Source organism: Battus philenor, unplaced genomic scaffold (genome assembly GCF_028537555.1).
Source record: "Battus philenor isolate CCGP_79_NKW_IND1 unplaced genomic scaffold, ilBatPhil1.0.hap1 SCAF_25, whole genome shotgun sequence".
Classification (NCBI taxonomy): Eukaryota; Metazoa; Arthropoda; class Insecta; order Lepidoptera; family Papilionidae; genus Battus; species Battus philenor.
In genome coordinates this window covers 2,523,135-2,547,748 of record NW_027181688.1, presented here as the reverse complement: position 1 = coordinate 2,547,748, position 24,614 = coordinate 2,523,135, and the positions used below count along the sequence as shown (strand labels likewise).

The window sequence follows — 24,614 nt, the reverse complement described above, 5'->3', positions numbered from 1 at the left end:
TGCAGAGGATATGTGAGGTGATCTTCTACCAGAAATGGGATCCTGGGTATTTAGACAGGGGTCTAAGCTGCCACTAGCTTCAGCGTTTGGACAGGCGATAGACCGACATGGTCATGTACCATAGTTTTCCTGTGGCAAAAAAAGTTCCGGATGAAGTTACAAAGAAGAATTTATTGGGTAGGAACTCCATGTAACTCTGTCCTCGGAGAACTGAAATATTAAATTGTCTTTACTGATGCTCCTCAAAAATACTGAAGACAGACGGCTGATATACGCTCACTGCAGCAACAAGAAGGCAGGTGAATTTTTTTTTCGTAAGTTGGTAGTACTGTCTTCGCATTGTTTGCCGCATACATATTCATCAGCGGGCTGGCGGGCGGTGCACTTTGTTGCATGACTACCACTGCATGTGCGGAAGAGGCTAAATATTGGTTCTTTTCTTACTTCAACATTGCTTGTTTTACGAAAAGTTTTACAACCTTTTCTTTATTTATATATTTTTTAACTTTATTTACATCAATGTTTTTTTTTTAATTAATTAAGAAATAATGCGTACGTACAGATGTACATACGGTATTTATTTATGTATATATGTGTTGATGTTTCCGCTGTGAAGCTCTGGCCTTGAAGACGAGACGAGATGAGTCACAGGAGCCGTTACGATCATGCGTTGGACATTTCGCAGTACCAGGGCGACATAAATAATGAAAAGCATTTGACCCACTTGCACATTCCTATAATTGGATAACGTTAATGGTTAATCTTGAAGCGGCCGACTTTTGTTCTCGCATGCGATATTGATTTTATTTTTTTATATTATTTTTAAATTATTAGATTGATGGTTATAAAAACTTTATATATTAGGTAGACCGGAAAGTAATGTCGTTTCTATCGACATATTTTAGCGTAAAAATCGATTGATTTGTTACCGCTCCGGCATTGATTTTGTATACTAGATGGCAAAAGATTGTTGATTCGAAATAAAAACTTGTTAAAAAGGTAGTCGTGTGAATTTAACTTAAGAAGGCGACTTTTCGGTCTCCCTGATATAATATGATTCCCTACTATCGTAATTTATAAAGAATATAGTTAAAATACAATAAATACATGAGAAGATAGATAAGCAGATGTATATGTTTCTACGTGTCGTTTTAGTGTACAAGTCTTTACTTAACACAGGCAAGCGTATATATATATATATATATATATATATATATGTATAGTACCGATATATATATACTATACATATATATATGTATAGTATATATATATATATATATAGTACCTCATATGTATATGCATATATATATATATATGTATAGTACCTCAAAAACATAGTTCTGATTTGTCCGACTAATGGATCCAAACGCAAACCTATAATCGATTAACTGAGTACAATAAGTAAGTACTTATGGTGTTTATTATGTCCAATTTCTAAATAATTAACTAAGTAAACATAATGTGAACATGTTTTCTTTTATTTTATTCTACCCCAACCTAAAGCCATCACTTATAGAAAAAATGGTGTATTTTATATAAAGAAAAAAAATAACTATCAAAAAACTCAAGAGATACTTTGTTGTAACAGCTCTTAATAGATACCGGACTGTTTGTATTTTGTGCGACAGAGATAACGCTCCACGAAGCCGAAATTAGCCGATTGTCTCTTTCCAAAGGTATCGTAGAGATAACATCTCTTTTAAGGTAGCGAAATACAGCGAGAGTCTCATACTGCAGTTTCACCGGATTACGAGGCCACCGGGTTCTGAAATCGCTACGGGGACGCTCCATGTTGTGACCAGAGACAAGGACGCCTTTGAGAGGACTTCATCTTCTGTTTCTCGTCATATATCCAACCATATTTTAACTGTAATGGTTGGTACATACATTAAACAATCTAATAGACTCAGGCGTTACTTTGCGGAAGTCCATCCTAAGTAAGAAAAGGACTAACATATAGCTACTTCCGCTATGTAGCAGTAGTCGTGCAATGAAGTGCACCGTCCGCCAGCCCGCTAATAATTGCGTATGCGGCAAACAATACGAATTACACAACTACCACCGTTTATTCACTCAACATGTGTTTCACCCTTCCACGGGGCATCCTCGGAAATGCCCCGTGGGGGGGTATAACACTTCAACACTTCATTGCACGACTACTGCTACATAGCAGAAGTAACTAGGTATTAGTCCTTTTCTTACTTATTCATAGGTTGTGTAGAAGGGTTAATAGTTTGCGATAAGACTGACCTTTGTATTTCTTTATTTGTGTATTTTATCCGATTTATTTATATTTACTATTAAATTAACAATAAAGAAAAATTAAATAGATAAACTTACAATTTTGTTATGACGGGTGGCGTTCGAAAATAGCATAAACAGCAATTGCATTAGACTTTGTTACTGAATTGCAATATAATATTTGCACACCTCGGTAATATGTGACTTATACCTAAACTATACTGTAGTGCTCTGCAATCTTTGTGCTGCGGTAAAAATTAATAAATTGACGATAAGATACATAATATACAGATACAATAATATACAGAAAAGTACAATGGGCGGTCTTATCACTTAAGGCAATCTCTTACAGACAACCATAGTAAGGAAAAGATAATAGTACTTATAAAGGGTAGTTCACGTGTACAAAAAAAATATATATTCACAAACAAATAAACATAAATATACATAAACATACATAGACATAGATACTTAAACATACATACATACGTATATAACATATATACTTATAATGTAAAAGGTTTAATACAGTTTTGTATTTTATACACAGTAGCATGTAACGTTCATTCGTCTCTCGAATTTAACTTCCGGTATGCCACGCAATTCTAGGAAAGATTTAAGTGTGCCGTAGTTGAAAAAAGGTTGTGAAGCGCTGCTATTGTGTGTAGTGTCAACTCTTAGAAATATTTTAATATGATATATCCAAGACTGCACATTGTTGGCGTAAATAAAATAAGTAATATATATTATATATTCCCAGTACAAAATAAGACAGTCTGTGATTATAGCAAGAGTCAATAAATTGCTTATATAGATTCAGATAAAATAAAGTGTTGTTTAATTTGTGTTACAAATAATGATTTATGGATTTTAAATGGCACGTTTTCTTTGAATTTCCTTCGAATCAAATTAAAATCTTTTTTCTTTTTAATGGGCTGACGGCAACGTTGTCCCTACAGGAAGCTACTACCAGCTCGGAAGGTTCCGCTGAGAAGAGACTGAAACTCAACAGTTGTTTTTTTAGAAATACACCAGTTGCGTCGCTGCTTTATTAGTACTCATTTTCACTGTGCGTCGTAAGATTTTCGAGGTTGCGTTGTTTTGGGTTCGAGTCTAATTTTTTTTTAAATTTTCGAAAAGATAGCAACACTTTTGTTTCTAATCGCGCCATGCCATCAAAACTCGGGGATTCCCTTTCTAACTGAAAACAACGCAATTTGAATACAGTTTTATTTTCACTTTGTTTTGCTAATTTTAGAGTTAAGTTTCAATTACGTTGTGTGTTGTAATGTAGTGTAGTGTTGTGCTTTTTTAAAAAGAGGATAATAAATTTATATAAATTTTTACATGATGTTTCTGGTTACAAAAAAGGTAAATATTTTTCCAATTAATTTATTGGCAGAATTATATACTTTTTTGGTTTTTTAAATGTTTACTTTGTACAATTTTCTTTTTATAAAGTAAAGTAGTATTTTCGTAACCCTGGAACTTATGTTCGATCTTTACATGGTTTGCTATAGAAAATCTTAATTCACTTTGCGGCGTTTCAATTTGCGTCGTGTTTTTTTTGGATCGTAACCACGACGCGAAGTGAGGTATTGGTGTATAGATTTATGAACAGTGATGGCATACGGTACCGAGTTGGACACTTATGACAGGCCTCATAAGAAACGTCAAAGTCACCCAGAGAGCTATGAAGAAATCTATAGAGGAACTAAGATCAGCTACGTATATCGAAGAATTTCTTGTCAGAAGTGGCATTGTATAAAGGTTCTGGAATGATGACCAGGAGTCTGTAGACGTGAAGTGACTAGGTAATTTACTAGGACCGACGACATAGTGAATGTGGCGTGTATAATAGAAAAAAATTGTATGATTCACGTTCAAAGAGTAAATATTAAATTTCTTGGCAGGAATTTCTCTATAGAACCAATATTCTGAAACTGGCTAATGTTGTATATATTCCTATCTATTTTACGATGTATTAATACCTTTTAAAAGAATAAATATTTATTTCATTATTTAATAATAAATCAGGCGTTACCTTGCGGAAGTCCATCCTAAGTAAGAAAAGGACCAATATGTAGCCACTTCCGCACATGCAGTGGTAGTCGTGCAACAAAGTGCACCGCCCGCCAGCCCGCTGATAAATGCGTATGCGGCAAACAATGCGAATTACACAACCGCCACCGTCAAATCACTCAACACGTGTTTCACCCTTCCACGGGGCATCTTCAGGAGCATTATGTTACATTATTTCTTTATTTTACAAATGTCAATTTTAACAAATGCTAAAGTAGCAGGGAATATTATCTCTAATATTCAATATGTTTCGTTATTTTTGATAGGTCGCGGATTTGATTACCAGTATACAATCTTATATAATTCACACTTTGTGCATTAATTATATAGAATTTCCGTATATAATAGATGGGCTGCAGCATCCTCTGTGTACCATAATACCACACTAATCGCCAACCCGCCTGGCGTTGCGATTATGGTATATCTCCCATAGACATCTGAAGTCTTGTGCCTTGCACTAAGAATAGATTTATTTGTCGAGTATCAGATGTAAGAATAGGAAATTTCCTTCATCGAAAATGAAGAATAAATTCTTCACGTTAGATATTTAGAAAGATGCTTGATAGTACAAACATGGCGAAAAGACAATAAAGTCTATTAATCGTGCTGTGAAAACATATGTCTCATATTAAACTAAATTAAACCTTAGATTAATGGATTAAGGCTTAATATAGCGTGCAGATAACGCAGCAACTTTAAGCTCTAGTTCCCCGTACGTGTGTGTGCAACGAATTTGCGTTTGTATTGGGATAATGTTCCGGGTTAGTGATGTTCCATGACGTTTATATATTCGATAATTAAAAAGTGCTTTTTTAATTGTGGAATATTTTTTTGCTTATTTTAAAAAGTAATAAAATGTTTTTATAATTTAACGAAAGGAATATAAAGATATAGTATGTTTCAATTATAATAATAGTTTTTAAATTATATTTCTGTGTCTATGAAAATGCTAAAAGGTTTGCCTTTTGTGTGTACAAAGCAGAATTGTCTATTACGTAAGATGTATTGCACATTATGAGTTTATTTTCTATCATAGCCACCGATGAAGCTAGAAGAATTTCTTGTATTTTGGGAAGACGATCATTGTGTCGATCATTAGATTAGTCCTATGACTTGCAGTGGCAGTCTTAATTAATATTAAAATAAATTAAATAAACTGTATTGTACAAATTTCGAATTACATATAAATTTACCATAGTTACGACACAAGAATTTATTTAGATTATTGCTCATAATCTAGACTAGTGTTTCCTAACGTGGGACCTACGTCCCACAAGTGGGCAATTTTATTGTTAATTGTTAAGACGACACGAGTTTAACCCTTACGCTTTAATATAAAAATTGTGTATATTGCATAGGGGGGCGTCAGAATTTTATAAATACTAAGTAACCCTTACGCTTTAATATAAAAAATGTATATGTTACATAGGGGATCTTAAGATTTTTAGAAATACTAAGGCAGGGTACAGTACTTAAAAATAATGCTCTACGTATATATGAGAAGAAACTTTTTAAAGCGTGAACATTATGAAGAGTGAGAAGTTGTCTTATTGATGAGAATTTGGAGTTAAGCTAAATATTAAAAACAAAAACATACAAATCTGACTCTCAAACTTTTCAAGGAGATATAAGCATATTGTTCGTATTAATAAATATCTATTATGGATTTAATTTCGAAAGAGGACTCGACACGAGTTTAACACATTTGCTTTAATATAAAAATATAAATGATACATAGGGGACGGGCGTAAGAATTATAGAAAGGCTAATGTGGGGCATGGCATAAAAAATTACACCTGGATTATTGATTTCCACCTAGACTAAAATATAACATAATAATATAAACATATATGATAAATTGTAACAGACACATGAAATAAACACGTAACGTCTAAATTTATTCTTGACAAAACTTTTAGGGGTACAGGTGTATGTACAATGTGTAATAGTAATAAAGTTCTAAAAATACATTACAATCTTCCTTTATTAGTTATAATCTAAAATTAAAAGTATATTAATCAATAAAGTTATTATAGCAAGAGCTGTTAGTTGATCGAAATGTGTGGAAATTGGTTTATTGACTTAAATGTTATTATGTAAATATTACACGCGATAAAAAAAATTGTTGAATTTGTTATAAAAGTGCAAATAATGCTTATAATGTTAAAATAATCGCCGATTCATAAGCGCGTGTAAATGCTTATTTGAATAATTATATTTTGAATTTTATTTTGATAAATTGTCGACACAGGTGCTGCAAATTTATATAATTCAGTGCAGATGATGGATGTCTTATATCTTTCACGCCACTTTATCGTTTATAAATAACAGAGTTATTATAATTAACGCTACACACCTTCCTAGATGTTGCGAATGTTAAACATGAAAAATTTTGTTTATTGCAATTTCTTTTTATATTTAAATTCAACACATTACTAGTGCTTTGCTATATGTATTCTATGTCATAGTTACTATAAAGTGGAAGCACTCTGCAACTAGCTGTTGACAACTTTATCAAGGTCGCCTGTCTACCACACGGATACACCTCTTTCGCTGCTTTTGGGGGTCAGTGATTACTACTTCAGAATCATGAGTCCCCAGCGGACATCTGTTCTATGCGCTATATGGCCAATTAAACAATTTATTGCCAATTTGCCAAATATCAGTTTAGATATAATGGGTAATTTTAATAGATTTAGTTAGTAGAGCTGGCGATAATCAATTAAAAGGAATTTAAAGTTAAGCAAATACGTATTATATATACTCAAATTACAACACTACATATGATTCTAATTACAAAAAAGATTAAATAACTATTTTTGTCAACTTATTTTAAACAATTTTTTTGACTCTACTCCTTTTTGCAAGGTGTTGTAGTTGTGATGAATAAGCAGGAAGAAAACTTATAATAACATACGTTTTTATAGTTTATAGTTTGATTACAGATTTAATTTTAATAGTGTGAATACACTAGGTCAAGCTGTTATCAAAAACAGTGGAAAAATAATAAAACATATCTTGTTGATAATATTTCGATATGAACGTCTATCGATATTACGCACCTCACTATAAGCGTACTCACACATAGGCAGAGCGTGCACGTGAGCTAGAGATGGAGCGTTCGGTTCTGAAAGCTAAAAGTCGCCTCAGTAAGAGTTTCCGAACGCGGCAGTCAAGTCGCGTCTAACGACCTCTCGGTAGGTTTCGAAAACTATTTTTACTTTTTTTTTAATTAATTTCCATTCGTTCAGTTATTCCGCATTTTTTTTTTAATTTTCCGAAAAATCATGAGTTATGGCCGGTGATAAAAAAAAATTCATATTCGAATTTTAAATTTTATTTCGCGCTCTTTTAAAGAAATTAAAGTCACGTGTTGTGTTTATTTATATATATATTTTTCTAAAAAAGTGTATTTAGATATTATTTTTGTGTTAGTGAAAAGTGAAAAGGACATAATATTTATTTTATATATTATACGCAAGTGCATTTTGTGTAGTTGAATATCTATTTATATGTTTATACGCGATGCCTATCTTTTTGTTTTGTGTCTGAGCGCGTTTGTTGCTAAAACTAAAATAGCAACGGTGCGGTAAGGAATTTATTTTAGACAAGATGCAGCGGTGCTGGTTATCTTATTGCATGATAAATATTCAAGAGTCTTTATCTATTTATTCGATTTTTAAAGATGTCTTCTATACATAAATAGATAGGATTGCTCTCATTTTTCTACATTAATAAATACTGTTTACCTGTTGGCATTTACAATTTTACCCAGTTTTATATATGAGCTGCTGGTGGTATCTAATTTATACCTATTCACAGTGACTAAGCGTGCTCTCCCGATTGCCTCGAATACTCAATTCTACATCCATTTTTGAATTTCGAACATGCTTACTTATACGATTTTAATTAATAATTTTGTTGAGCAAATATATAGCTTATTCGTTGAGCATATAAAGTGCTTAGTTTAGATATATTTACATTAAGCAAATTCGAAAGTTCCTCAACTTCCTCACCACGGATCGTTATATTATTTATTCCATGGGATTAAAAGGCGATTAAGCTCTGCTTTGGCGGACGCTTCATAAGAGTGATTGAAGGAAAGGCATTTGATATTTCAGTAATAAAAAAAAATGTTTTTTTTTTAAGAACATAATTTAATTTTGGTCAAAATAATCGTTATCAGATAGTTCTTAATTCAAATTGACTTTAGTTGCAGTATTAGTAACATCTCTTGTTACTCTTTAAATATACAGAAGTAGAGAGCAGTAAAGATAGCGCTACATATATTTATTTATATATTATTTTTTTTAAAAATTAATAAATTAGAGTATATACATTTAAAAAGTCCTTTAAAAAGTTTTTATATATACTAATATAACGATACATAGTTAATGTATTGTTAACATTTACAATTCTGTTACTAGTATCTACATCTCTTTGCGATTTAGCTGGTAGAGTAAGTAATTTGGAATTAAATAAAGATGGAGATAGAGTAGTCGTGGTCATGTCCCGGTAGATTCTGATGGTCCCGCTTCTCTCTCTATGTGACGTCATGTAGCTCTATTTAGCGGAGTAAGAGAAATCACTTATTAAACTTTTAGTGCAAGTTTTAATGGAATATCGCTATCTTACACCACTAAAGATTCCATTGAGTTCACATTACGTGTGAAATGTTCAAACTTCAGAAAACAATATATTACGATTCAATATAGGGCATACTGTTTACAGTGAAAATGAGCTATAGTTAATAAAATTACTACTTACTTTTCTCGCTTTAATATTGAACGTTCCCGAACGCAAAACTGAACGCGACGTCTCTAAATTCCATGACGTCATTCTTTTACACGCTACTAATAACACGATTTGAATTGGAAATTTCAATTTTTTATAATTTATTTGCGGGTCTATTAGGGGGACCAAAAAGTAATGTCGCTTTCTTAAGTTAAATTCACACGACTACATTTTTAGCAAGTTTTTATTTCTGATCAACAATATTCACCTTCGTTATCAAAAACCTTTGGCTGTCTAGGATACAAAATCAATGCTGAAGCGGTAACAAATTAATCGGTTTTTCTGTAAAATATGTCGACAGAAACGACATTACTTTCCGGTTCCCCTAATAAATAAACCCACACTTCGTATGACATTATACAAGTCAATATCAACTATGTAAAGACTTTCATGACTTCGAAGCAGAAATTTCCTAAAAGTTATTAGCATATAGCATGCTATTTCGTTTATTATACTTTTAGTCTTATCTGTAGCGTATCCTTATAGGAAATACGTGTCTAAAAAGAGGTGAACGCCTTGTAATTTTGTCATTTATGTTGATAATATAGATTGGTTGGTAATTTTGAATTGAAATATATTTTGAAAATAGAATAAACATGGAACTCGAACGAACATGATTTTAAATACTCTACCATTGGGGTTACATTAAACTTGACCTATAGAGATTTAATTTTAATTTTAAGAAAGTAATTTTTATTTTGCTATGTTTTACATAAAATAGCATAGTTATGTTGTTAAATACTTCTATTATAAACATCTATATACAGGTCATGTATTGAACAGTGTTTAAACCTACATTTTTTTTGGGCAACGTTTTTAAATTTGGAATATTTGTAACCTCATATGATGCTATAAGTGAAGGCTTGTCGCATCAGCTCACACATGCCCACTCCCTGCAGTGGGCATTTGTGAGCTGATAGGCATAGATCTCCTTCAAAGATATGGAGATATACCACAATCGCCAAAATTGGCGAGCGGGTTAGCGAACCAAATATGGTATTATAGTATCCAGAGGATACTGCTGTCTATCCTCTGGAAACTTATTTGTGTGCAGCCGCAATCACATATAATTAATGTTCGAAACGTGATTTATATATAAGACTGTTTGGGAATTGAATCCGCGACCAACGATCGCAAGTATCAGTGCCCTATCATTCTGCTACCATTGCACACATGCTTGTGAATGGAATTTTAACTATACTATTTATTAAATATACTATCTCCTGCTATCTCTTTCATATAAATAAATAAATTTGTTACGAATCAACCCACGAGAATATAAAGATAGGCAGTTACATCATTATATCATATTGGCTGATGAAGAAATCTGTTTATGAAACATTTTTTTTCTTTAGGCTAGTGGCGTTCATTTCCTAAGTAGCCGAGGTTTTGGCACTCTCGGGCGCCCTAAGCGAGTGTTGACCCTAGACAGTCGAAGCCGAGGTACCCTAGTAAGAATCTTGTGCCTAGTGACTGCATGGAGCGTTCACCAAAGAGCTTGTCGACATCCCAATCGGATGAAATTATTGTATCTTCGACATGAGCCCAGACAGTCCAGGGAGCCTTCGAGATTCTCTACCTTTAAAGAGATTTCTGGTCTAAGTGTTCTCTGCATCCTGCCCTCGTGCTCCCGTGGCGTATTGACCAAAAAAAAAATATTTACCAAGTTACATCAAGACGTAAAATTCACAAAAGTTAACAGACCATTGCCTTATAAGTAAATATGATATAAAAAGTTTATTTATTGTAATATTTACAGTGAGATATATCGGCTATTGTATATCGTGTAATATATTTATTATCGCCTTAATCACTGGTTACACATGCGAAGATAACGCGCTGTCATTAAGACCAAGGTGACGCTCGGTTCGCAATTTTCTGCATTATCTGTGCGATGATTACGAGATTCGTTTTTTATCTGTGGAATAGACTGACGGCATAATGACAGTGTTGTAGCATAGAAACTATATTTCTTGTGTATTAGGTTTTAATTGTACATTATATGAAATATAATGTAATATCTTTCATCTTTTAAAATTATAAAATGGTCAGTGTAGTAGATTCCTTAGAAAGCCACTAGCTCGAAATGCACACGCCACCCAGAAACTCAACAGTTATGTACATATGTGTGTATATATAAAAAAAAATTCTATGTACAGACTATCCACTGTCTCTAGAATTGTAAAATTCAAATTCAAAATATCTTTATTGAAGTAGATATTTACATTGACTTTTGAATCGAAAATAATTAAAAAATTAAATGCAGTAATCTAAACAGTTGCTCTTTTAAAATGATATTTGTATATATTTATATATATACATGGCGATCGAATAAAAACTTGAATGCTATAATAAGATTCAATTAATAATATACTTTTAACTTCAACATATATGTATAACCGTTAAAGATTTCTTTCTTAATTATTGGACGTAATTCAGTCGATATGAGTTTACATATATTTCTTGCATTTATCACGTGTGCGTCACTATTTTATATTTTAGGGCATATATGTTATTAAATATGCATTTATAGCAACCGTCAAAATATCAATTGTTTTTAATTATTTCTCTAAATTTAAAGTTAGAAATACTACGCACAGTTTTTTTTTTGTAAAATGAATATATAATCAATTTCTCCTCTAATTGTAAACAGGATATAAGAAGACGCAATATTAAATACACCAATAACAATGTTTAAAAACTTATGTCAAAATAAAGTGACATTTTTAAAACATTTCTTTTTTTATCACCATACAAGTTTAAGGTACAATTTCACTGTGTGTCGAAATAAATTTGAAATTCCAAACACTACAGTTCATTATTTAGGAATTTTAGTTCAGTTATTTCTAGTTACTGGCACTTAAACTATGCAGTTGCTAGCTGAGAGTCACGTGTTACGTGTTGAATAACAACTACGCTATCGTCAAATTCGAACAATGTTATTTTGATTTTTTTTTAATAAATAGCGGTAATAGCTCTGTCACAGATAAAAAAGTTTAAAATAACATCTACTCTCGTTCTAACTATTAAATGTATATTATAATGTTATTCAATTTAAGTAAAATAGCATTATACATAGCGTTAGCAATATAAATACAAAAAAAAGCTTGATACAACTTTTATATAGCTATTGTTATATAGCATATTACACAGGGGCAACTTGCATATATGAAGACAAAATGTCTAACCCAAAAGAGCAGCGCGGGTCATTTATTGCATAGAAGATCAAGATTCTTAGCGAGAAGTCTTTAATAAAGCTAGTATACATATAACTATAATAAAAAATCATCAAAAATTATTTAAAAAACAGAGGTAGCTGTTATTAATACAAGGAATAAAAATAAGCAGTGTAATCCTAGCTTTTGTTCTCAGAAATTTAAAAAATCATTTATGGCATAATATATACGTATGTACAATAAAATTTCACATATAATTTCAGATCTGTCACTGGTGAAATTTAAAACATATTATTGCAAAAGTATGTTATTCTATTCAAGAATACTATACTGATGTTAATGCGTGGAATTAAATGTTGTAGCAAGCTTTAAAATATTTTATGAAGTCGTGTTAAGTTTATTTGCAATTTTCAATTTTTTTTCCAAAAAAACGTAAACCAGATTTTAGAAAACTTTTTTTTTTTGAAATGATTCAAATCGGTAAAAATGTTATGGTGGGAATTAGGTATCCATTTTTATATATGAGTTTCAAATAGTTTTGTAAAAGAAACGTCGCAATAAAATATGTTAAACAAAAAAAAAAACCGTGCTAATTTTTTAAAAAGGTGATTCTATTTTTGAAACATTTTGCGTTTAGAAACCTAGTGACAATTTATTTCAAATATACAGATAACGCTACGATTAGATTAATGATAATTTAAAATTATTCATAGATATTATATTATCATTTTAAACGTTCGGATACGCTCGACGTCCTTGAAAGGAATTGAACGTATGGAAAAATACTTTTAAATTAATATATGCGCATATATTTATTATATTAAGATGATTTATTTTTATTTCTGGTCGAAAATAAAAGTCATATTTAAAAAAAAAATTAAACTGTCAATGTCATCTACGTTCGTTGCGGTAATTGACGTAAATAGATCGTCCAACTGCCAGGACAATCGTTCGTCTAGGGTCAAATGTCAGGATGTCATTCCGCTGCACGCAACTCGTCACCAATAGTTATATGTTAAATAGACCTGATGTAATTACATTTTATTATTAAAATAGTAGGTTAATTTTACTTTGTATAGCTGATCTATTTGAACAGTAATATGGAATGCACTGAGATACAATCGTATATAATTCACACTTCACGGAACTGGGGAGTGGACCTCAATAAAAGTGTATAATTTGTATAAAATAGCAAATACATATAATTTGAGCTGTGGTAGCTTTGCGGTAGAAGCCTATGACTTGTGATCGTAGGTTGCAGGTTCGATGCACGGAACACAGATTATATAATTCACACTATGTGCATTAATTATATAGGATTGTCATTGCTCATAAACATGTTTCCAGAGGATGGTGGTTATGGTATATCTCCGTATAGAAACCTTTGGGGGAGGCCTATGCCATGCAGTAGACGTATATGGTCTGAAACGACAATGAAAATACAGTAAAATTAATATATTTTAATTGTTGAAAAAATAAATCGACAACCCTATAAAAATTAAAAAAAATATTGGCATGAAAAATTTTCCGGACATAACGTCGACACATGGCCTTATGAGATGGCTCAAGGTTATCCGAAGAGTTCTATATTCGATAAGAGACAGAATCCGATATTTGCAAGAATCGAAATTCCCGATTTAGCTTGAAGAATTGTTTGTCAAAAGTGACAGAGGGCAGGGAAATCCACTTGTGCAACCAGTGGCCGTTAAGGCCGCAAGGTTTTCAAATGATGACCAGGAGCCGGTAGACTCACGACATAGTTTAGGTCACTGGAAGTCGCTGGAAGTAGCTGGAAGTAGTTGGAAGTCGCTAGAAGTCACTGCCAGCATAAGACCTGTCATATATATATATTTTAGCAATAATACATGTAATTTAATACAACATATCAAATATTTACATATCTAAATACGCTATATCTGTGTTTATAAAAAAAAAACATTTTTTTTTCCGATCCTTCTCTTATGTATTTTTTTTAAAACGGCCTACGACATAAATTAATTAATTAAATAAATATTCATTTAGTAGATATGCATTTAAAATTCATTACGATGTTTTCACCTTTGACTGTAATAATAATTTAAAAAGTTACGAATGCCGCGCGAAATTGCATTGTTCGCGCCATTTATGTTAATCTATTGCATATTTTCAATTTGTTAATGCGTTATGAGGCACGCTTGTTTGCATGTGTAATACTTTCAACCTTGGCTTTGAATTACGTAATATTGTTAATTGCAACTATCGTAAGAGGAAATAAATGTGTTACATATTCAAACAAACACACATTGTTTTTGAAATAATTGGTATATTAAATTTCATTACATATATAATATTAGGGCGATCGGAACGTAATGTCGTTTCTGTAGACATATATTAACGTAAAAATCGATTGATTTTTATCGCTCCGGCATTGGTTTTGTATACTAAATGGCAAAAGGTTGTTGATAACAAAGATGAATATATTGTTGATTAGAAATAAAAACTTGTTGAAAACGGCCTGTAAGAGCCTCCAGAACCTTTAGGCACCAGCGGCATTTTTTTCTGCTCACTATGTGGCCTCCACTATATTAACTGACAAATTTTTCGACTGACCTAGACTTTCTTTATTCTTTATTGTATAATTCTCCTTAAAATATAAATCAATATAATGTATCGATTATTTTATATTTCCAGCGATTTAAAGCCTAAATAGCTGTCTAATATGATCTAAGAACAAGGTCAACGTTATCTGTTATAGCAAATAAGATTATTTTCTGTTTGATTTTGCGATCGTAACATATTTTTCAATTTGCTTCTATATTCCGATAATAGCTATTGGTTTAAATGTTGTTAGAGTCTGACGAACGTAGATATTCTTTTTTTGAATTTAAAAAAAAAATCTTTTTATTATTTATCATCGATATCGCAGCAATATTTTGAATTGACACCAAAATTCTAGAATAACAATCCTTCGAAACTTAAATATTGCTAAGAGAACATTTTTGTAAATTCCTGTTGCAATGTACGTAATTCATTGATAATAAATAATAGAAATTACGCACACAATTGAATGTGCCATTTTGTATCTTAAGAAAAGGGTGGCAATGCTTTGTTACTACAGATAATATCGTAAACCATGTGAACACCCTAGTCTTTTATTCGTATAAAAAAATAGTTTTGGTTATATATAGACCTAATTGGCCGCTGTCTTATTATCACGCATAATCACCCCTTGATTTACGGACTCTATAGTATAATATAATTTGAATGATCACACAGACGTGTTCACCCTTCTAATTTCAAGGGCGTCACCCTTCTGGTGCTTTCACACCTTTAAATTTTTTTTATCATATTGCATAATAGATCATTGTTTTGCTCCCCTGACGATTGCCAAGTGCTTCATTGTATTAAATTTCAAGGTTGGCAATCTTTATCCCACGATGTTGTCAGCTGTCTGATTTTTTAAGTTCCGTTCTATTAATTTTCGGTGTGGCAATGTCAAATATAATATAATATTACATTTGTCTAGGATTTTAATAGGAAAAATTATATTACATTTGATACATTTCAATGCTAAAGATTTTTATTTAAATGTTAATTTCTTTAACCAATTTATTGTTACTTGTTCATCTATAAGAACTAAATTGACAAGATTTTTTTTTAAAGGCTTGCCTACGTAGACATACTCAGCCATGGTCAAACAATCTACGATAAATTAAATAAATCCCTGTTTATATAACATAACAGTGATATTGTAAAAAATAAATTACGAAATGCGTGCATTCTATTCATATAAACATCCCTAGAATTAATTGAAAAACATTATAAATCGAAAATCACTATATAATTATGTAAATTATGACAGATGCAAAATGGCGGGAAACTTTGACAGTGACAGTTTTGATTCTGTGACAAGACAGTTTCCCGCCAAAACAAACGTCATTTAAAATGAACAGAGATCAGTATGGTGTTGTTATGAATTGATAATTTTATGCGTTGATATTAAAAATGCTATAAATATTATATAAAACATGCGTCGTTTCATTACGTAAACAGCTAGTTAGTTGGCGTTATCAATACTTAGGCGCTGTTGAAATAAACGATAACATTAGCCGCCATGCATCATCTATTGACAACAAACACATGTTTTGCAACGACTCCTACTTTAGAGATGCGTTCAAAAAATCTAATATTTAAAATTCTCGTGTCACGGTGTTCGAACTTGAACTCCTCTGAAACGGCTTGACCGATTTTCACCAAATTTTATATGCGTATTTAGTAGGTCTGAGAATCGGCTACTATATATTTTTCATACCCATAAGTGATAAGGGTTGTTCAACTTTAAATTTTTTTTTTGACGAAATTTTTTGTTTTTATTTTTTTATGATACAACATACAAAAATACATACAACCCTAAATTTTCACCCCTCTGCGATCAACCTTTATTTTTTAATTGAAAATTAAAATTATTTTTTTTTGCTAAACAACGTTTGCGGGATCAGCTAGTAATCTATAAAAACTTTAAATTGATAAATGTTTACCTTATAATGAATATGTACGAACAACTGCTTAATCTTTACACTGCCCAAGTTCGATTCTGCATGGAGTACTGCAGTCACCTCTTGGACGGTGCAGCTAAATATCATCTGGAAGCTTTGTACTCAGTTGTTGGAAGAGCCCGTAGGTTAATTAACAAAGAAAGGCTCTCAAATAGCAGACTACATACCCTTGAACATTGTCGTCAAGTTGCCAGCTTATCGGTTTTTATAGGATGCACTTTGGAGAGTGCTCGAAGGCTCTTTTCGAACTGATTGAGCCATCTCCATTCCTTTATCGGACTACTAGGCGCAGGCAAAAGATTCATCCATACATTGTTGATATACCCTAAAGTTGAACTAAACGGTTTGACAGTTCATTTTTGGTGAGAGTCGTCAAGATTTGGAACGACCTGACGGGGTCTATTTTTCCTGATGAGTAGAACTCTGGAGCCTTTAAGAGTAGAGTGAACATTCTTTTGGATGGGCGTATAACAACTTCGTCTTCATCTACACTTTCCATCAGTTGAGATGGAAGACAAACGCCTATTCTATTACAACTATATAAAAAAATAATAGGTGTAAATTATATTTAATATCTAAATGTGAATATATAATGGGGCATGTATATACGGAAAACATAAATAAATATTTTTGTTCATATATAAGTACGGAACCCGATAACAGATCCAACAGTATATATATTAATAACAATGTTTTTATGCACCGTTAAAGGTTAACAAGCCTTCGTGAGTTGTTATTGCAGCACGAGATCTAGCTAACAGGCTTTTGTTACTATAAGGAATTGATACAGCATTCCATGCGAGTGTTTATTACAAAAATATTTATGTAAGATAAATATTAAATATTGCTGTAAACTATAAATTATCTGCTGATAGATGCCCACTGCAAGGCATAAGATTTTCTTAAAGATATCTATAGGGGATATATAATAATCGCCACGCTTGGAAGGCGGGTTGGCAGTGTGGTATTATGGTACTTAGTGGACGTTGCTGCCCATCCTCTGGGAACTTGTTTGAGTAAAGGCAATCCTATATAATTAATGCACAAGGTGTGAATTATATAAAATTGTATCCCGGGGAATGAATCCGCGATCTGCGATCACAAATCTTAGTTTTCCACCGCAAGGTTATTACTGCTTTCATCTTTTATAAGTACTTTTTTTTGCAGTGTTTATTTAATTGGACTGCGACATATAATTTATAAATATACGAAGTCTATCAAGGCATTTAATTATTAATAAGAAACGTATTATTTAGATAAATTGATTATACAGGAATTAAATTTAAAAATATATTAAATAATGAGTGCAAATTTGTATATTTAATAAATACGAATTTTTTAAAATGAAATTTTCTAACGTTTTTTTTTAAATTTATGTTGACACGTAGTTTATATAATAATTGATATTTTTTTATCTGTGTGTAAAATCAACAACGACTGACAAAACGTCATATAGGTTGTGTGGGACAGAGATAATGCTCTACGAATCCGAAATTAGCCGGTTGTCCCTTTCCAAAGGTCGATGTGCAATATTTATCGCCGGGTGTTGTATGTGGATTGAAATATAAGAACACGACATTTCTCACGTCTACCTAAAAGCAACATTTTACCATTGCGGACCGGTTCTTCTTATCTTGCAATATTTAGCGACTTGGGGCAATAGTTAATATGCATTATCTGTAATGACTTAGGTGAGCAGACTTCAAGCATAGGGTTGCTTGATATAACAAGCATCTTTTAAGTTATGAATAAGCGAAGATTGTTGGTGAGAAGTGCTCTTGCAACAAATTCGACCATTGTTTATTACAGTACTTATAGAAAAATTGGTGTATTTTTTACAAAGAATAAAAAAACTACAAACTATAATCAAAAAACGCAAATTATACTTGTTGTAACAGCTCTTAATAGATACCGAACTGTTTGTATTTCGTGCGAAAGCATAGTGCTCTACGAAGCCGAAATTAGCCGATTGTCTCTTTCCAAAGATCGATGTTCAATATTTATCGCCGGGTATGGTATTTAGTTTCCCATCTCGCATTGACGTTTTATGTAATTGCGTAGTAGTAATATATTCAGAGGATATATAGGAACCTTCATTACTCCCCTCCAAAGACCGTTTCATGGTCCAGTCTGCCGGAGTTTCTGATTTATTTTCTTTTCTCTTTCTTCTTCTTCTATCGTATCTCCTTCTTTTTTTTACTAAAAACATCTATTATATAATGCGCCTTTTGTAATGAATTCATATCCAATATTATAATAGAAAAAAATTACACGAATATATAGTTTTTACCACGTAGTCGCAGAATAAAAAAAATGTTTTAAAAATAGAACACTGTAGTCTTATTTCGAAATTTTTAATTAATAAAATATACGCATACGAAATTAACACATAACTGTTATTTAAATATACACTCTATAGTAACATTAACAGTAAAAACAAAGCCTTTTTGCTACATTACTTTAAAAAAAAGCAGCTCTTATTCACTACGTATTGGATGTCAAAAGTTTTAACATTTGCATTAAATTTTAGCGGGACTGTATCCAGCTTTTTTCAATGACATTAATAGCGTCATATGGATCTTATAGGTGCACATACTACTCTCATCATCATACTATTTATTCCTTGTGTATTTTACGCATTACAGTAAAGAAATTTTTACCAATATAAAATGACAGTTATATATGGAATAGCTACGTATATAAAGAATATAGGATGTCATTAGCCCAATAGATTATTTCAAAATATCAAAGTTTAATAATAATAAATTTGCATAAAAGTTACCTTTATAATACGTCACATTGTTACTACTAAGTTTATATATAAAACATCAATAAAATAGTACAAAAAAAACCGGTAAAATTTAGCGAGGTAGCAACCCTAGTGTCGGCTATTTTTGTCGCGCTTCGTGTAATAGGCTTACCGATTCATTAATGCGCATACGTTTATACCGGTTTTGGAATATAACCCATGCTTAGCCTTCGCTCAGACGTGAACATTCCGCTGATATGTCTTACATAATTCCGTTATTGGAATAAGAATAAATCGTCTGTGAAATTACGTTCACCATAATTGTCATGTCAGCTAAACGTTTACTGGAAGGTAAAGGTCTCATCCGATGTCTGCAACTATGTCAGCGTGTTCAGAGACTCCTTACCTACTTCTACCTTCGTCATCGCTACTCCAGAACTTTTTGGTCCCAATCACCACATGGTGCACCAGCAATGTGTGTCGCCCACTGCCACTTTAAACGAGATTCTTAGAACTACGTCAGTGATCTTGGTTCATCATCATCGAAACTCCGAGGATAGCTCTCTCCATTTCTCTCTGGGTTATCTTGAGCCTTTTAAGCTAGTTTCTCATACTCTTGGTCTTCGGCCACCTCAACCTCGGTGAACTTGTAAATGTTTCATCATCACCATAGATGATAGACGGTAGACGCCCCCTGCAAAGTATCCCTTGCTATTTCTAAAGATCGTGATGATGTCCGGTCTAGCGCTGCCCATATTCAGCAACTCCTAGTGACCTTGACCATGTCATCGGACTTACCCACGTTTACCCTCGTCATCGCTACTCCAGAACTTTTTGGTCCCAATCACCATATGGTGCACGAGCGATGTGTGTCGCCCACTACCACTTTAAACGAGCAATTCTTCGAGCAACGTCATTGATCTTAGTTCATCATCATCGAAACTCCGAGGATAGCTCTCTCCATTTCTCTCTGGGTTATCTTGAGCCTTTTAAGCTAGTTTCTCATACTCTTGCTCTTCGGCCACCTCAAGCCCGGTGAACTTGTTAATGTTTCATCATCACCATAGATGATAGACGGTAACGCCCTCTGCAAAGTATCTCTTGCTATTTCTACTGCCCGCTTTCGACTTCCAGCGACATTTAATATATCGTCGATTCATCTGGAGAAACACAAGTTGCAAGAGCAACGTGCTCCTTCCCACTGCAAATTCATACGAGCAATTCTTTCAGATACACTGGTCACATTTCTTTTACAGATCTTTCCTCAACTCTGATTGGATCTTGAAGTTAAGCTCCAAGTGTAGCCTCTTTGCTATCTGCTGATCTTGTATTTTATGTAAAAGATCTTTTAAGAGTGATTATAAAATTCAATTATAATGTTCCGAAGTTAATATTAAGATTAAATTTAAATATATTGCTTCATACATTTTAAGTGCATAGTTTTAGCTGTGATATCATGTCATTATGAAATTTAAATGATCGATGTCATACCGTTATTGACCTGTCGTAGTGTTGGATTAAATAAATTATTAAAATTTATTCTACGGTGATTACGTTTTTATCGTTTTATTTTTTTAACAATAAATAATATTTACATAAATTAATTTAATATTTCATGAACTGAAACAGTTTACATCATGTATTGTATTTGAACGCAACCTAACAGTAACATTTTTAATTTAGATTGACATCTGATGTTTGACAGCTAGTGACAGATGCCCTAATATATTCTGTGGTAACTGATTTGATTAATCCCTTTTCGGATATTTGAGGATTTATTGTTTATATAGAATGTAATTTATACGTTTATTAATATTAATATTATATACATTATTATTGTTACTAAATCTTTACTAAAAACGTTACTGTATGAACACCATAGTTGCCTTAGAAGGTTATTGACAGCTGAACATAGGAGTCAATCCTGGATTTCCAATAAGACTAGTTTGAAGAGGCATATATCCCGCGTCTTCTGATGAACTTAACAATATCATGTATGCACCTTTTGAGTAATGATGATGAGATATCCAGGATTTCGTTTTCGTTATAAGACAAGTATATTAGACGTTTTATATTGACGAAATATCTTCTTGACAGTTTCGTTTTAGCAAAGAAATAACTACATCTGTTTTAAAATAGCTTCTAATAATAATTTATATATACGTATTCCATTAATGACAATTCTACAATTCCAGTGAATGCGGTTTTTGGAGTAAAAAAAAATGATAAAATCCTTCCGAAAGTTTCAATGACATTTAATGTAAAGTTAGTTTAAAAAATCTCGATTGTTCGACACTGTAAAAAGTAAACGATCCAAAATGGCGGGAAATTATAATTACGGAGCTGGCCAGCGAGAAAAAAAAAGTAATTTCGGCGCGTCGGCCATTTTAATCGTTTGATTAAAAATGCGTGTGTCAATCTTGGAATGCAAGTTTAAATTTGGGCGGGTGCTTCGTCATAATTATTTTCGGCTGCTGTTTTTGGTAAACTGTCGACAGTTGCAAGGTTTTTGAACGCGACTTGTTTTATCATGGAGTCTTTTATGGATAGTGTCGAAATGCGCTTATCGTATTTAAAACATCTCATTTTGGCAAATGTCATGACCTTTAAACTTTTTTTTGTATTCCATTGATCACAATGCATTAACAAAACGCAATTGCCTTTTTACAATGCATTGTTATATAATTTCGCACATGTTTTTTTTAAGTATATCATTTCATTTGAATTTATATTTCATTTATAATTACGTGTAATATAAAAATATCAATAATTATTTACAATAATACGTTCCAAAATAACGTTTCAAATTGGCAAAAAAATTAGAGTAATTATTATGACTTATTGTATTATAATTGTGTATTTTATATGTATATTATACCTCCCTTTTTAAGTATGTATTTATTTCTAATTAGGTAATATGTATATTGATATATAACTCCTTTTTCAATATTATTAATTATGGAAATATAAAAATGGAAAGTGGAGACCACTTTCGGTACAAGCACAATATATGATGTCCGGCCACATATCTTTGTGATCACAGACCTTGTTATGGACCGAAGAAAGACCGCTTCCAAGCATTCCTATTGGAAATCAGGGACGATATATGCCCAGCTGTGGACATTGTTTCAGCTCATCAATGGTCACTGTAAGAGGTGGACCAAAGATATTTGTGGGGGGATATACCATAATCGCCACGTTTGGAAGGCGGGTTGGCGATCGCGTTGTGGATCATCCTCTGGAAACTTGCTTGTGAGCAGTGATCACGACTCAGGATCGCAAATCCCAGTCCTCTACCACTGGGCTTGCATTGCAGTGTCTGAATTGACTTTGATGAAATTATGTAATGTAAAATGTGATTTGACAAGATTGCGTTTCCAAAGACAATTTTATGGTGTTTCTTTTCACTTTTCCGCAAAAAAGTAAACGCCGACAGTGATATTTCCCACGCCGAAACGAATCACAAAATCGATTGAAAGTCTTCACTCTGGTTCAATATCGATTTACAATCGATTCTTAAAAGTCGATCGTGACGGAATCTTATTTAAAAGCGATTGATCACTACCGGTCAATTGACGAAAAAAAAATTATGATTTCGGAACTTGTTTGTTTGGGTCCACTTCTTTTACAATCCGTGACATCGCGGTGATAGACGAATTTAAACTTAATTACTTTGGTGTTAGAGTTATATTTCCCTTAAACACTTTTCATTCGGATACACGTTAGGATGGAGAAGCAGGTTATGTTAATTCCATTCGGTCAGTGAATGAGGCCTGAGTACTTTTGACTTTCTTTCCGATTTAAAAAAAAAAACACGACATTCCCGAAACGTACAATCGAGTCGAGTATGTATCTTATTGGCACTTTTATATTTCTTTGGATCATTTATTTTATGTCTATCGTATTACGGAAGCAATATGGTTGAATATTTAATATAAAGTAAATTTAAGTTGCTACCATTTTCCATTTTATCATTGCTTTCCGATGACATGACGGTCGCTGATATCGATTTAAACACCTTTCTCAGACAGTCGAGAAGAAACCAATTAGTACAATATGTCAGGCGACGCATTTGACGTTTATTTTTTTTTCATTTATTATGGCACTGTGGTCGCCAACCTGCCAGCCAGTTGTGACGATTTTTATATACTAATTATATATATATATATAAAACAAACAATGTTGAACACAGGTTCTATATTCGAAACAATTTTATATAAATCCCACTTTGTTATAAATAATTGCCACAGCTTATAAATGAGTTTCCAAGAGAATAGTCAGCGATCGCTAACTCGCCTGCAAATGGCGATTTTGATATATCCTTCCACAGATATGGGAGCCTATCTATTGCAGTAGAAGTCTATGGGTTTAAAAAGACAACCACACATTTATTCTTTATACCATTAAAGTATTTATTGATTATTTATTTGAAAATTATATTTCCTTTCTAGTTATATTTACAAGAGTTTTATACGATTAAACTTAAAGAAGTGTGTTTTGTATTATAAAGCATGTTTTTTATAGTTTCTCCTATCTTTACTTACAAATTCTTCTTCTCTTTTACTCTAATCTTCTTTCACAAGTCGCCTTTCTTTTCTCATCTACATTCGTAATTACATCGTTTATTATTTCGCTGCATATTTACTATTTTATTTACAATTTTTGCTTATACTTTTTTAAGTATTTATTTATTCAATGACACGAATTGACCTTATTCTTTTTATATAGCATAATTAGTGAAGAATGTAATTTAAGTTTCAAATGAACAACAAATAATTCTAATTTTAAAAACGGATACTGTATTTATAACACGCAAGGGCGTTATTAATCATTTTTTCTTATTTTTTTCCTGTGATAGCCTTCTTAGATATTACACGTGCTTATGTTTGTTAAACATTGAAAGTGCTATCTTAGCATATTAACAGTTACCAAAATCGAGGGTTACCTAAGGTGTCTAAGCTGGGAGCGGTATATTATTTGGAATACACGGCAGGTAGAACTTACTTTTAATTTTACGTACATAATATTCAAACAGTA

General features: G+C 32.2%; 1 protein-coding gene across 1 annotated transcript in view; it reads left to right on the top strand.

The window, feature by feature from the left end:
* Positions 1 to 7,482: 7,482 nt before the first annotated feature.
* LOC137924905 (protein amalgam-like) overlaps positions 7,483 to 24,614 on the top strand; it is a 232,715-nt gene continuing 215,583 nt past the window's right edge. Inside the window, exon 1 of the mRNA XM_068768298.1 lies at positions 7,483 to 7,520. The gene's annotated coding sequence lies outside the window, so the exon portion shown is untranslated. The remainder of the gene's footprint in view (positions 7,521 to 24,614) is intronic.